General features: G+C 43.5%; 1 protein-coding gene across 7 annotated transcripts in view; it reads left to right on the top strand.

Annotated features, from left to right (window-relative positions):
- lmbr1 (limb development membrane protein 1) overlaps nucleotides 1–14,370 on the top strand; it is a 217,929-nt gene that overhangs the window by 124,085 nt on the left and 79,474 nt on the right. The window lies entirely within an intron of this gene.

Raw genomic sequence — 14,370 nt, 5'->3', positions numbered from 1 at the left:
AGCATATATCAAATCACTGTTGCTGCTATTTATTGATGCTATAGATGATATGAGAAGTGAGAAGAGATGGAAGTTTATTGTTGGGTTGTTTGTGTATGGTTGAAATTAGCCTAATCAAAAATAGTTGAACTATTAATTGAAAATGGTGGAAAGTTAGTGAGCTTCCTCATGCATAAGAACATAAGTAATAAGAGCAGAAAAAGGCTTTGAGGCTGTTCTATTATTCAGTAAGATTGTGGCTAATTTTATTGTGGATTTAACTGCCTGCCCGGCATAACGCCTAACTTCTTTGTCAATCAAAAGTCTGTACTCCGTTTTGAATATATTCAATGACCCCCCCAGCCTCCACTGCTGTCTGTGGAAGAGAATTCCAGAGACTAATGACCATCTGAGACAAGAAAGTGCTTCTCCTCTTCATTTAAGTGGGTCATTCCTTATTTTGGAACTGTGCGAGATATTCCCTCACAAGGGAAAACATTCTCCCAACATCTACTCTATGAAATCCCCTCAGAATCTTCTATGTTTCCAGATCACCTCTCATTCTTCTGCTCAACCTGTCCTCTCAAGACAAAATCCTCATCCCAAGAATCCACCTAGTGAACCTTATCTGAAGTGCTTGCAATGCAACTATGTCCCTCCTTATATAAGGTGACCATAACTCTACCATGTACTCTGTCTAGGTATGATCTCGCCAATGCCCTGTCTCGTTATACTTTTATATTCCATCCACCTTGCAATAAAAACAAACATTTTGTTTTCCTTCCCAATTACTTGCTGCACCTGCATGCTGACATTTTGTGACTCGTACACAAGCACACCTGGGTCTGCCTAAAAATGGATTAATATAAAAATGAATGTTGTTTAGATTTTCAGACTGTAGATTTTCAGCATATAAAATACACTAATAGCTGGTTTCAACTCATCAAATGAATTTCTTGTAGCATGTCTCTGCTATCCTTGGGACTAATGGAAGTGATACTCAGGTCCTCTGTTCTCTTCACGCATACTTACCTCCTGATGTGGAGGGTCCAGTAACTCCGTCTAGTTTCTTGTTCAAGTGTGCAGGTCTTCTTCCAGAGTCCTATTCCTGACACTGTTCTCCTGTGATTGTCATCAAGGAGAAGAGAGAATCTCTGCAGAGCAATTTAAAATTAGTTATTTAAAAATACTTGAGAGTTGTGTACTGTTTACTTGCAATACCTAAAAACAAAACCACTTGAATTTTTAAGGCCTCTTTAACATGCTAAAGCTTACTCAGCCACGTACTGAAGTAAAGGTTCTTCTTCAACCTTTTCCTCCTCTAACTTAGCACCTTGAGGGCATTCCGTTTCTAGTTTCATTTACGTTTGAACCCCTCGGACAAATGTGAAGAGTCATGTCCATTTTGTGCTTGAGTGTATTCTAGTCAGATTGGCAACAAATCTGAGTGTAACTTGTCAATGGCAAAATGGGCATGGGATAATCCACAATTGGTTAGGCAAGGGAATCAAACGTTATTGGGGGTAGATGGGAATGTGAAACCCTAAATACAAATCAGGCATGGTCTTATTGAGTGACAGAGTGGGCTTGAGGGGCTGAATAGCCTACAACTGCTCCTATTCCATTTGTTCATATGAATTGCTTAAAAGGGGGGCTGTCAAAATCTAAAGCACTAAAAATGGGCAATAAATGTGGCTTTGCCAATATTGCCTACATTTGATGACAAATTGGGGGGAAAAAGATCTTTCTTTTCAAAAACAAATGTAAGTGTAACTTACTCTGTAGCAAACTTTGGCCTGTATATGCAACGTTAGGTGTATGCGTGTATTTTCAGTTAACTTATTTTTGTACTTGTTTGTTACACAAGAGATTCGGTGATAAATGTTTAACTTTGGGTGGGTTCATGCCTTGTGTGTGCTGGGCACGTCCTCCACGTATAGATATATAAAAGACATTGTGGAGCTTTTAGCAAGCTTGTAAAATTTTCCATTATACTCGACTTGTATGTTACAATCCTGGTGCAATCACTGGGTTAAGGCCAAGATACTTTATTATGAAGTCATGCAAGTAAATGATGTACTGATGCATAGTGAATACTTTCTATTTAAAGCAAAATGAAAACACAGATCTAAGAACTGATGGTATTTAAATTTAGCCTCTTTAGAAACTTAGACCTGATAAACTTTGATTTTGATTTTTTTTTTACCAAGCAAATGAAGATCAACTGATTTTTCATAGTTTTGAAAATGTAAAAAGTAAGTATAATGTAGTATTTATCAGTGGCTGATTGACATTTGCTGGTCACTGGTGGGGTCATTTAAAAAGTTGCTCAAGAAAATTTCAGGGTGCCATGTTTTATATCCCTAAGAAGCATAATATCACTGCATCCTGAGGGTTACCGTTGACCAGAAACTGAACTGGACTAACCATATAACTACTGTGGCCACAAGAACAGGTCAGAGGCTGGGAATCTTGTGGAGAGTAACTCATCTCCTGATCCCGAGATCCTGTCCAAAATCTTCAAGGCACGACTCAGGAGTGTGATGAAATACTCTCCACTTGCCTAGATGAGTGCAGTTCCATTAACACTTGAGAAGCTCAACACCATCCAGGACAAAGCAACCCACTTGATTGGTACTCTTTTTCCATAAACATTCACTCTGTCCATCACCAATTAACAGTGGCTGTCTTGTGTACTGGCGATAAGATGCACTGCAGGAACTCGGCAAGGCTCCTTAGGCAGCACCTTCCAAACCCACGACCACTAGGACAATGTGAACAGATAGATGGGAACACTACCACCTGGAAATTCCCCTCCAAGACACTCATCATCCTAATTTGGAAATGTAAACATGGTTTCGCTATCACTGGGTCAAAATCCTGGAACATCTCCCGTACAGCACTGTGGGTGTATCTACACCTTGGAGACAGCAGCGGTTTAAGAAGGTAGCTCACCACACCTCATGGGCAATAAATGCTGGCTTAGCTAGTAACAACCATATCTCATAAATTAATTTTAAAAAGTCTTTATACATCAAGGTGAAGATTAACAACTGGGGGAGCAATGTTTCAACATTTTGTACCCAGCTTCAAGTATTTTTACATGCAGCATAGTATGAACATCAGCCCTGAAAGCCTAACCAAATTTTTCCCCATATCATTTTCACTAGATGCAATGGCATATGAGAACTCTGCATTCTTAAGGATTAAATACATTGAGAAAGATACTTTATTATGAAGTCATGCAAGTAAATGATGTACTGATGCGTAGTGAATACTTTCTGTTTAAAGCAAAATGAAAACACAGATCTAAGAGCTGATGGTAATTAAATTTAGCCTCTTTAGAAACTTAGACCTGATAAATTTTGATTTTTTACCAAGCAAATGAAGATCATTCAAATAAATTTACCTGCAATCACCACCTTCTACCAAAACCTTCCAGGAAACTTTAAGCATTAGCACTGCATGACTGTTGTCCTAATTCGTATGTTTTTAAGCTACTTAGAAAGCACTTATTTAGAGAAATGAAATTTAATCGATCAGAGCATTTACTGAGCATTCTGGAGAGAGCTGTTAAATCTCTTCTGACAATGGCTTTCAACCTTAACTGACCTTAAAGTATGTGTGTAGCATCATCAGGTAAGGTTTAGCCGCAATAAGGAGACAAGAAAGGAAAAATCTGATTCCATCCAACTTGGGCTGTGTCGAGCAGTGCCCTCTATATACTGGCCTGTTTTATACCTTTCCTATTACTGGTGAATGGATTGAAGGGGAGGGCAAAGGAAGAAGTTGCAATGAAAAAAGGTACTGTAATATAAATCTAATATATTTGTCTTCTAGGTGAAGTCCCAGGAACATGAAAAAAATTGATTATCTGTACATTTAAAAAAATGAATTTGTGGGATGTGTGTATCGCTGGCTAAACCAGCATTTATTGCCCATCCCTGGTTGCCCTTGTGAAGGTGGTGGTGAGCTGCCATCTTGAACTGCTGCAGTCCTGGAGGTATAGGTATACCCACAGTGCTGTTGGGAAGGTAGTTCCAGGATTTTGACCCAATGACAGTGAAGGAACGGTGATGTATTTCCAAGTCAGGATGGTGAGTGACTTGGAGGGGAATCTCCGAGTGGTGGTGTTCCCAGGTATTTGCTGCTTTTGTCTTTCCAGATGGTAGTGGCTGTGGGTTTGAAAGGTGTTGCCTAAGAAACCTGGGTGAGTTCCTGCAGTGCATCTTGTAGATGGTGTACACTGCTGCCACTATTCAGTGAGGGATTGAATATTTTGTGGAAGGGGTAGTAATCAAGCAGGTTGCTTTGTCCTGGATGGTGTCAAGCTTCTTGTGTTGTTGTTGGAGCTGCACTCATCCAGGTAAATGGAGAGCATTCCATTACACTCCTGACTTGTGGCTTGTAGATGGCGGACAGACTCTGGGGAGTCTAAAGGTGGGTGACTCGCCCCAGGATTCCTAGCCTTTGACCTGTTCTGGTAGCCACGGCATTTATATGGCTAGTCCAGTTCAGTTTCTGGTCAATGGTAACCCCCAGGATGTTGGTAGTATGTTGATAGTGAGGGATTCAGCAATGGTAATGCCATTGAATGTCAAGGAGCAATGGTTAGATTCTCTCTTATTGGAGATGGTCATTGCCTGGCACTTGTGTGGTGTGAATGTTAGTTGCCACTTGTCAGGCCAAGTCTGGATATTGTCCAGGTCATGCTGCATTTGGACATGGACTGCTTCAATATCTGAGGAGTCGTGAATGATACTGAACTTTGTGCAGTCATCAGTGAACATTCCATTTCTGATCATATAAGAACATAAGAACATAAGAAATAGGAGCAGGAGTAGGCCATCTAGCCCCTCGAGCCTGCCCCGCCATTCAATAAGATCATGGCTGATCTGACGTGGATCAGTACCACTTACCCGCCTGATCCCCATAACCCTTAATTCCCTTACCGCTCAGGAATCCATCCATCCGCGCTTTAAACATATTCAGCGAGGTAGCCTCCACCACCTCAGTGGGCAGAGAATTCCAGAGATTCACCACCCTCTGGGAGAAGAAGTTCCTCCTCAACTCTGTCTTAAACCGACCCCCCTTTATTTTGAGGCTGTGTCCTCTAGTTTTAACTTCCTTACTAAGTGGAAAGAATCTCTCCGCCTCCACCCTATCCAGCCCCCGCATTATCTTATAAGTCTCCATAAGATCCCCCCTCATCCTTCTAAACTCCAACGAGTACAAACCCAATCTCCTCAGCCTCTCCTCATAATCCAAACCCCTCATCTCCGGTATCAACCTGGTGAACCTTCTCTGCACTCCCTCCAATGCCAATATATCCTTCCTCATATAAGGGGACCAATACTGCACACAGTATTCCAGCTGCGGCCTCACCAATGCCCTGTACAGGTGCATCAAGACATCCCTGCTTTTATATTCTATCCCCCTCGCAATATAGGCCAACATCCCATTTGCCTTCTTGATCACCTGTTGTACCTGCAGACTGGGCTTTTGCGGATGATGGAAGGAAGTTCATTGATGAGGCAACTGAAGATGGATGGGCCTAGGACACTACCCTGAGGAACTCATGCAGTGATGTCCTGATGCTGAGATGATTGATCTCCAGTCACCACAGCCATCTTCCTTTGTGCCAGGTAGTCATTTGTGCAAGCAGTCCTGGGCTAGACTGAGCTTGCCGATGGTGGTAAGGGAACCAACAAGCAGGAAAAACCTACTTGGCTTTGTCCTCGCCCTCACCAATCTACTTGTTGCCAATGCATCTATCCATGACAGTATTGGTAGAAGTGACCACCACATGGTTCGTGAGGAGACGAAGTCCCGTATTCACATTGAGGATATCCTCCGTTGTGTTGTGTGCTCAATGGGATAGATTCTGAACAGATCTAGCAACTCAAAACTGGACATCCATCAGGCATTGAGGATCATCAACAGAATTGTATTCGACCACCAGCAGCAATCTCATTGCTGGACTTACTCTGCACTCTGCCATTATTATCAAACCAGAGAATCAACCCTGGTTCAATCAAGAGTGCCGGACCCCATGCCAGAAACAGCACTGGGCACACTTAAAAATGAGGTGGAGCTACCCCACAGGACTACTTGCATGCCAAACAGTATGCAATCGAGCTCAGTGATCCCACAAGTAAAGGATCAGGTCTAAGCTCTGCAGTCCTGTTGCATCCAGTTGTGAATTGTGGTGGCCAGTTATCAACTAACACGAGGAGAGGCTTCACAAATATTCCTATCCTCAATGTTGGTGGAGTCCAGCATATTAGTGCGAAAGGTAAGGCTGGAGCATTTGCAGCCATCTTCGGCCAGACAGATATGATCCATCTCTGTCTCCTACTCAGGATTCCAGTATTGCAGATGCCAATCTTCAGCGAATTCGATTCACTTCATGTGATATCAAGAAATAGCTGAAGGCACTGGGTAGTCCAGGGCGATGGATCCTGACAACATACTTGCAGTAGTATTGAAGACTTGTGCTCCAGAACTTGCTGCATGCCTAGCCAACCTGTTTCAGTACAGCTACAACACTGGCATATACCTGGCAATGTGGAAAATTGCTTGGGTATATCCTGCCCACCAAAAGCAGGAGGGAAAAAAAATCCAATCTGGTCAATTACCGCTCCTTCAGTCCACTCTCGATAATCAACAAAGTGATAGAAGATGTCATTGACAGTGCCACCAAGCAGCACCATTCGATGACTCCATGATAATAGTAGCGAGAGATTAATTCGCATACCAGTTTGTGCTACAGTGCCACCCTGTGACAATGAATCGTGCATTGAGACAATCATTTCCCTTCCTTTGAAGCCTCAGTCAGTGGCCTGAACTTGTACTTGATGATATACAATAAGCTGTGGTAACTTGTTCTTATGCTTGTGAGACATGCATAACATTTTTGACAATTTCAATGCATGTTCAATAGGTTGGACAATAATGTGATTTATCCTGCATGATAGACATCTCTAATTACAAGAATAGTTTTTTTTCTCCTGCCTATAGCTAGCTATCAGTTCTCCCAGAGTTCAAGAGGCATTGGGTGTGGTGGGATCAAAAACACTTACTTGATCAAAGACATTTAATTTTCATTACCTATTCAATGAAGATGAAAGGTTGTTGTATTTGATGCCAGTTACAGTGTTAGGAGTGAACTAATTGGTGTTGATCTGCCAGTTGCCCGGGGGGGTGTCATGCAATCTAACCACTTGGACGCTTTCCTTTGAGCAACTGAATCTGTGTCTCAGAACTGGGGAGATAACAAAATTAAACTGTTAAGTGATTTTAAATGAACTGTGCAGTGGTTTCAGTTGTGAGCATTAAATATCTGAACAAGCCCAAGCAAGTGAATTCTATAAATTTGTTGGTTGACTGCATTACTGACATGTGAGTTTGGAGCATGTTTTAAAACTATTGGTAGTTTCTGAAGTGGGAGTTAGTTAGGCTTCACTTATAGCAGAAGTTGAATGAAATTATTACCATAGAAGTTGTGAATTCTAGCACAGACGGAATTGATTTTAATCCCTGCCACCATCAGCCACCCAGTTATTTCGTTTTGTGACAATATGTTCCTTGGTGGAAGTCTACCACAAAATTATATACTTTTCACCTTCCCTCAACTATCTGTCTTAGATTGGGACTATTTCAAGAGATATCATTAGTTTAGGGTAAACAATTGGGGACTGGTGGGCTGTAAAATTTGGTTGCATAGTGCATCTTATTTTCAGGGAGAGGTTTATCTGCTGTGTTCAGACTCCTCATGCCGTGAGCACGTATTTCTGGATTGGACTGTGTTGGGTGCTATAATGATGAAGTAATCAGAGCATACGTCTAAAGGTCACTTAGATCGTGATGTCAGTCAAGTGTGTAACACTGGTATGGTCATTCCGGTTGTCATTTTCGATCTCAGTACCCCAGTAACTCCTTTTAATTTTGCACGATTCGGCTGGAAAGGACCTTCTCTCCCCACCCCAACCTGATCACTCACTAAAGGAACCATCAGTTACTTTCAGGTTGGTTGCTGATTGATTTTTACTAGCTCTTGCTGATTTACTAGGTGTTTAGTTTGTGTACTTTTTTAAAAAACAGTTGCTGAAGGAGTACTGTGGCACATGGAGAATGCCTTGGTTCTCACTTTAAAGGTTCTGCTCAGACCACTTCCTCCCATCTGTACCCTTCGTCCTGAAAAGCGAATGAGCAGTGGGAATATCGCTCCAAGAGGGAGAAAGGCGAGAAGGGCTCTAAACAAGAGGCCATCTCCACCCTGTGTCCTCGGAGCGCATTTCTCAGACCTCAACCATAGTGAGGAACACTGCGCACGACATTGATTCACAAAGGAAGTGTTCACTGAAATCTCTCATTTTACAGGTAGAGCTGCAGCCTCAGAACAGGGCGAGGGCAGTGATGCCAGTGGAAGTGAAGGTAATCCTGGCCCCACACATCTTGGTGTCAGGCTCCTTCTGTGCTGGATAAGGGAGATGCCTCGACCTCTTCACTGTCCACTGCTGTATGCATTGCGTTTTGTGTGAATGGAAGGGAACACATTGACTTCTCTATTCGCAGAGGGAAGCAAGCGGAATGTGTACATGAGTCAACCTGAATAGCCGGCTTCCCCATGGTGCTGGGTGCCATTAACTGCACATACATTGTTTTGCAAGCACTGCATATAAATTCAGGGATGTAGTTCAACCACAAGGGGTTTTGCTCTCTGTGTGCAGTTAGCGTGCCATATGCATAGCATCATACAGGTGATTGACTGGTGTCCTAGCAGCAATCGTGATGTCTTTATCCAGCACCAGTCTGCTGTACCATCATTATTTAAGCCACTGCAACAGACCAGAAGGTAGCTACTGGGTGACAAAGACCCATCCGCTGACTCCCTCACTCATCATCTTGGTGTGCAACCGAACTAACATGCCATCACAATAAATATGGCGTGAGCTATGCTGTCACATAAAATATCAAAACAGACCATTGGACTGCCTGAGAAATGCTTTTGCTGCATGGACTATTACGGAAGAGCCCTGCAGCATTCCTTCAGAGCATGTATCATAGCTCATTGTGGTTTGCTGCATTCTGCATACCCTTGGCATCAGGTAATGGCGAGCAGCTGAAGAGGAGGAAGCACCCAAAGTATTCCCATTCTGTCTGTTGTCTGTTATTGACTCATCTCACTGCAATATCAGTGAACACAAGCCCAGTTCACCATTCAACAACAATCCCACACCTTTCCATGGCTCTACTGCAGAGCATCACATCATTCTCTTGACCAAATTGTGAAACTACAAACCACCCGAAGATAAACATTCCAAACCAACCTTCTCAAGCAAGCCATCCAACCTTCTATATAAAATCAACTAATTACCCATGTGCATTTCCTTCGTGCCTATCTTCCGTGTGCCTTTTCTTGTCCCAGTGCTCCTACACTGTGGCACCCCAGTGGCAGAGTGGCTGCAGCATGGCTGCTGACTTTGCGAGGCGGAGTCTTGCAAGACAAAGGTATGCAATTACGGCTGCACTGACTTTGGTTACACCATCTCAGTATGGGAGACAGCAGGCTGGGTTGGATGGATGAAAGCGAACAGCAAAGACACTGGCGGATTGGTAACATTGGATGGACAAATTCTTGAAACTCCCACAGGCTCTGTGCCTGACATGGAATGTATATAGAAAATTTGTGTAGAGTCAGCTAAGATTGAAAAAATGCATGGAGACAGGTCAGGTTTTATGGCACTTTCTGTAATTTTCAAGTTGAGATGTTTTGTAATGCACATTTAAAAATTTTATAAATAAAAAGTATTATTGGGTGAAAAAAGCATTGAGTGGACAAATTTTGTCTGCTGAAGAGAGAACACCGGGTTTGTGCTCTGTGGAGCTACTGAAAGCCCCGCAGCACTGCTTCAGCAATTCTGGTAATATGCTGGAAGACAAATTACTTTGAGATCCTTTTTACATTGGTACTATATCCATGATGGTAGCAGTCTGAGTTTGCATGACTGCAATCTACATTTCCATGACTTCAGCCTGAGCTTCCACTGCAACACTCCTGTATGGCTTCTGCTTGTGTTGTATTAGAACGTAGAACATTACAGCGCAGTACAGGCCCTTCGGCCCTCGATGTTGCGCCGACCAGTGGTACCAATCTAAAGCCCCTCTAATCTACACTATTCCAATATCATCCATATGTTTATCCAATAACCACTTGAACGCTCTCAACGTTGACGAGTCCACCACTGCTGCAGGCAGGGCATTCCACGCCCTTATTACTCTGAGTAAAGAACCTACCTCTAACATCTGTCCTATATCTATCACCCCTCAATTTAAAGCTATGTCCCCTTGTGTTAGCCATCACCATCCGAGGAAAAAGGCTCTCACTATCCACCCTATCTAATCCTCTGATCATCTTGTATGCCTCTATTAAGTCACCTCTTAACCTTCTCTCTAACGAAAACAACCTCAAGCCCCTCAGCCTTTCCTCATACGATTTTCCCACCATACCAGGCAACATCCTGGTAAATCTCCTCTGCACCCTTTCCAACACTTCCACATCCTTCCAATAATAGGGCGACCAGAACTGTACGCAATACTCCAAATGCGGCCGCACCAGAGTTTTGTACAGTTGCAGCATGACCTCCTGGCTCCGAAACTCAGTCCCTCTACCAATAAAAGCTAACACACCGTACGCCTTCTTAACAACCCTATCAACCTGGGTGCCAACTTTCAGGGATCTATGCACATGGACACCCAGATCCCTCTGTTCATCCACACTACCAAGTATCTTACCATTAGCCCAGTACTCTGTATTCCTGTTACTCCTTCCAAGGTGAATCACCTCACACTTTTCCGCATTAAACTCCATTTGCCACCTCTCAGCCCAGCTCTGCAGCCTATCTATGCCCCTCTGTAACCTGCCACTTCCCTCCGCACTGTCCACAACTCCACCGACTTTAGTGTCATCCGCAAATTTACTAATCCATCCTTCCACACCCTCATCCAAGTCATTAATAAAAATGACAAACAGCAGTGGCCCCAAAACAGATCCTTGCGGTACACCACTAGTAACTGAACTCCAGGATGAATATTTCCCATCAACCACCACCCTTTGTTTTCTTACAGCTAGCCAATTCCTGATCCAAACCACTAAATCACCCTCAATCCCATGTGTCCGTATTTTCTGCAAAAGCTTACCATGGAGAAGCTGAGACGCTAGCCATCTTGGTTGGATCCACAAATTTTCTCGTGACATTGGTCACCATTTCCACATTGGAAAGGGAGAATCAATGAGCTTCAAGTTAAGTGCAAAGCCATGTCCCAACTTCCTTTCCCATGATAGCAACCAGAAGCTTTCTAGCAGACCTACCAATGCACCAGTCCTGTGTGCGTAGCCATCAGTCTTTCTAAACACCAGCGAGCCTGCACCGACATCAAACCCACCCAGGCCCTATCCCCATAACCCCACTGCTATTTACCCTGCTAGTCCCCCTGACACTAAGGGTCAATTTAGCATGGCCAAACCGCCTAACTGCACATCTTTGGCATGTGGGAGGAACACAGTAAGAAGTTTAACAACACCAGGTTAAAGTCCAACAGGTTTATTTGGTAGCAAAAGCCACACAAGCTTTCGGAGCTCTTAGCCCCTTCTTCAGGTGAGTGGGAATTCTATTCACAAACAGAGCATATAAAGACACAGACTCAATTTACATGAATAATGGTTGGAAGGCGAATACTTACAACTAATCAAGTCTTTAAGAAACGAAACAATGTGAGTGGAGAGAGCATCAAGACAGGCTAAAAAGATGTGTATTGTCTCCAGACAAGACAGCCAATGAAACTCTGCAGGTCCACGCAACTGTGGGAGTTACAAATAGTGTGACATGAACTCAATATCCCGGTTGAGGCCGTCCTCGTTTGTGCGGAATTTGGCTATCAGTTTCTGCTCAGCGACTCTGCGCTGTCACTGATAGCCAAGTTCCGCACACACGAGGACGGCCTCAACCGGGATATTGGGTTCATGTCACACTATTTGTAACTCCCACAGTTGCGTGGACCTGCAGAGTTTCACTGGCTGTCTTGTCTGGAGACAATACACATCTTTTTAGCCTGTCTTGATGCTCTCTCCACTCACATTGTTTCGTTTCTTAAAGACTTGATTAGTTGTAAGTATTCGCCTTCCAACCATTATTCATGTAAATTGAGTCTGTGTCTTTATATGCTCTGTTTGTGAATAGAATTCCCACTCACCTGAAGAAGGGGCTAAGAGCTCCGAAAGCTTGTGTGGCTTTTGCTACCAAATAAACCTGTTGGACTTTAACCTGGTGTTGTTAAACTTCTTACTGTGTTTACCCCAGTCCAACGCCGGCATCTCCACATCATGTGGGAGGAAACCAGAGCACCCAGAGGAAACCCATGCAGACACGGGGAGAACATGCAAGCTCCACACAGACAGTCACCCAAGACTGGAATTGAACCTGGGTCCCTGGCGCTGTGAGGCAACGGTGCTAACCACTGTGCCACCCATGGGGCTCTCCAATTTTTGTCCCCTTGAGTTCTTCCTTTAAACCAGACATTTGGCCCTAAAATGAATAATGCATAACATTTTCTTAAAGTTATAGTGCTCTTTAATATTAGTTGCTATAATTGTGTTACAGTAAAGTGGCCAACAAGAGCTTGCATTTATATAGGTACTTTAATATCGCAAGACACCTCACTCTGAGCCAACGAAGGCGCTATCATAACAAATGATGAGAAGCATGGTCAAAAAGGTGGGTTTAAGGAGCGTTTTGATGGAGGAGGGAGAAACAGAGGGGGCTCAGAGAATTGCAGCGCTTAAGCCCAGGCAGCTAAAAAGCATGGCTGCCAATCCGTGTTGGAGCAATTAAAATCAGGGATGTATAGGAGAAAGAGTGCAGACCTTTTGGAAAATTCTACCACTGGAGGAGATTATAGAGAGAGGTGAGGGCATGGAAGGATTAAAACCAGGATGAGAATTTTAAAATTGTGTGTCGATAAGCCAGAGTGAATGGTGAACAGGACTTGGCATGAGCAAAGGTGTGGGCAGCAGAGATTTGGATGAGTGCAAGTTTATGTAGGATACCTGATAGAGGTGTATAAGATGTTGAGAGGGATTGATCGAGTCGATAGTCAGAGGCTTTTTCCTAGGGCTGAAATGGTTGCCACAAGAGGACACAGGGTTAAGGTGCTGGTGAGTAGGTACAGAGGAGATGTCAGGGGTAAGTTTTTCACTGAGAGGGTGGTGGGTGCGTGGAATGGGCTGCCAGCAACGGTGGTGGAGGCGGATTCGATAGGGTCTTTTAAGAGACTTTTAGATAAGTACATGGAACTTAGTAAGATAGAGGGTTATAGATAAGCCTAGTAATCGCTAAGGCAGGGACATGTTCGGCACAACTTTGTGGGCTGAATGGCCTGTATTGTGCTGTAGTTTTTCTTTGTTTCTATGAACGTTAGGAGGCTGGCTGCAAACACATTGGAATAGTCAAAGGCAAGGATGAAGATTTCAGTAGCAAATGAGTTGAGGCAAGGGTGGAGTTAGGTAATGCTTTGTAAGTAGAAGTTAGGAATCTTGGTCATGGGCTGTATATATGGTTGGAAGCTCATTTCTGGGTCCAGTGCAACACCAAGATTATGAATGATCTGGTTCAGCTTTGGGCTGTTGCCAGGGAGAGGCAGAAATTGGTCCTCAGGGAACGGAGCGGATGGTGAGGATAGAAAATACGAACAGGAGTAAACTATTCGGCACTTTGAGCCTGTTCCATCATTCATTATGATCATGTCTGATCATCCAGCTCAATTGCCTGATCCCACCTTCCCCCAATATCCTTTGCTCCCATTCCACAGGTTTACCACTCTGGATGAAGAAATTTCTCCTCATTTCATCCTAAAACATTTACCCCGTATCCTTAGACTCTGGTTCTGGACACCCCCACAATCAGGAACATGCTTCCGACATCTACCCTGTCTTGCACTATTAGAATTTTACCAGTTTCAATGAAGTTCCCCTCATCCTTCCAAACTCCAGTGAATCTAATCCCAACCGACTCAATCTCTCCTCATACCTGTGTCCTGACATTTTAGAAACCAGTCTGGTAAAGCTGCATGCACTCTCTTCATAGCAAGAACATCCTTCCTCTGGTATGGAGGCCAAAATTGCATCCAATATTCCAGTTGTGGCCTCACCATAGCCCTGTAACATTGCAGCAAGACATCTCTCTTCCTGTACTCCAATCCTCTCACTATGAAGGCCGACATATCATTTCCCTTCTTTATCGCTTGCTGCACCTGCATGCTTATCTTCAGCAACTGGTGTGCATTCCCTCCTCTTAATTTAGATAACCTGCTTTCTTGTTTTTGCTACCAAAG

Source organism: Mustelus asterias, chromosome 2 (assembly GCF_964213995.1).
Source record: "Mustelus asterias chromosome 2, sMusAst1.hap1.1, whole genome shotgun sequence".
NCBI classification, from domain to species: Eukaryota; Metazoa; Chordata; class Chondrichthyes; order Carcharhiniformes; family Triakidae; genus Mustelus; species Mustelus asterias.
This window is presented reverse-complemented; position numbering and strand designations above follow the sequence as displayed.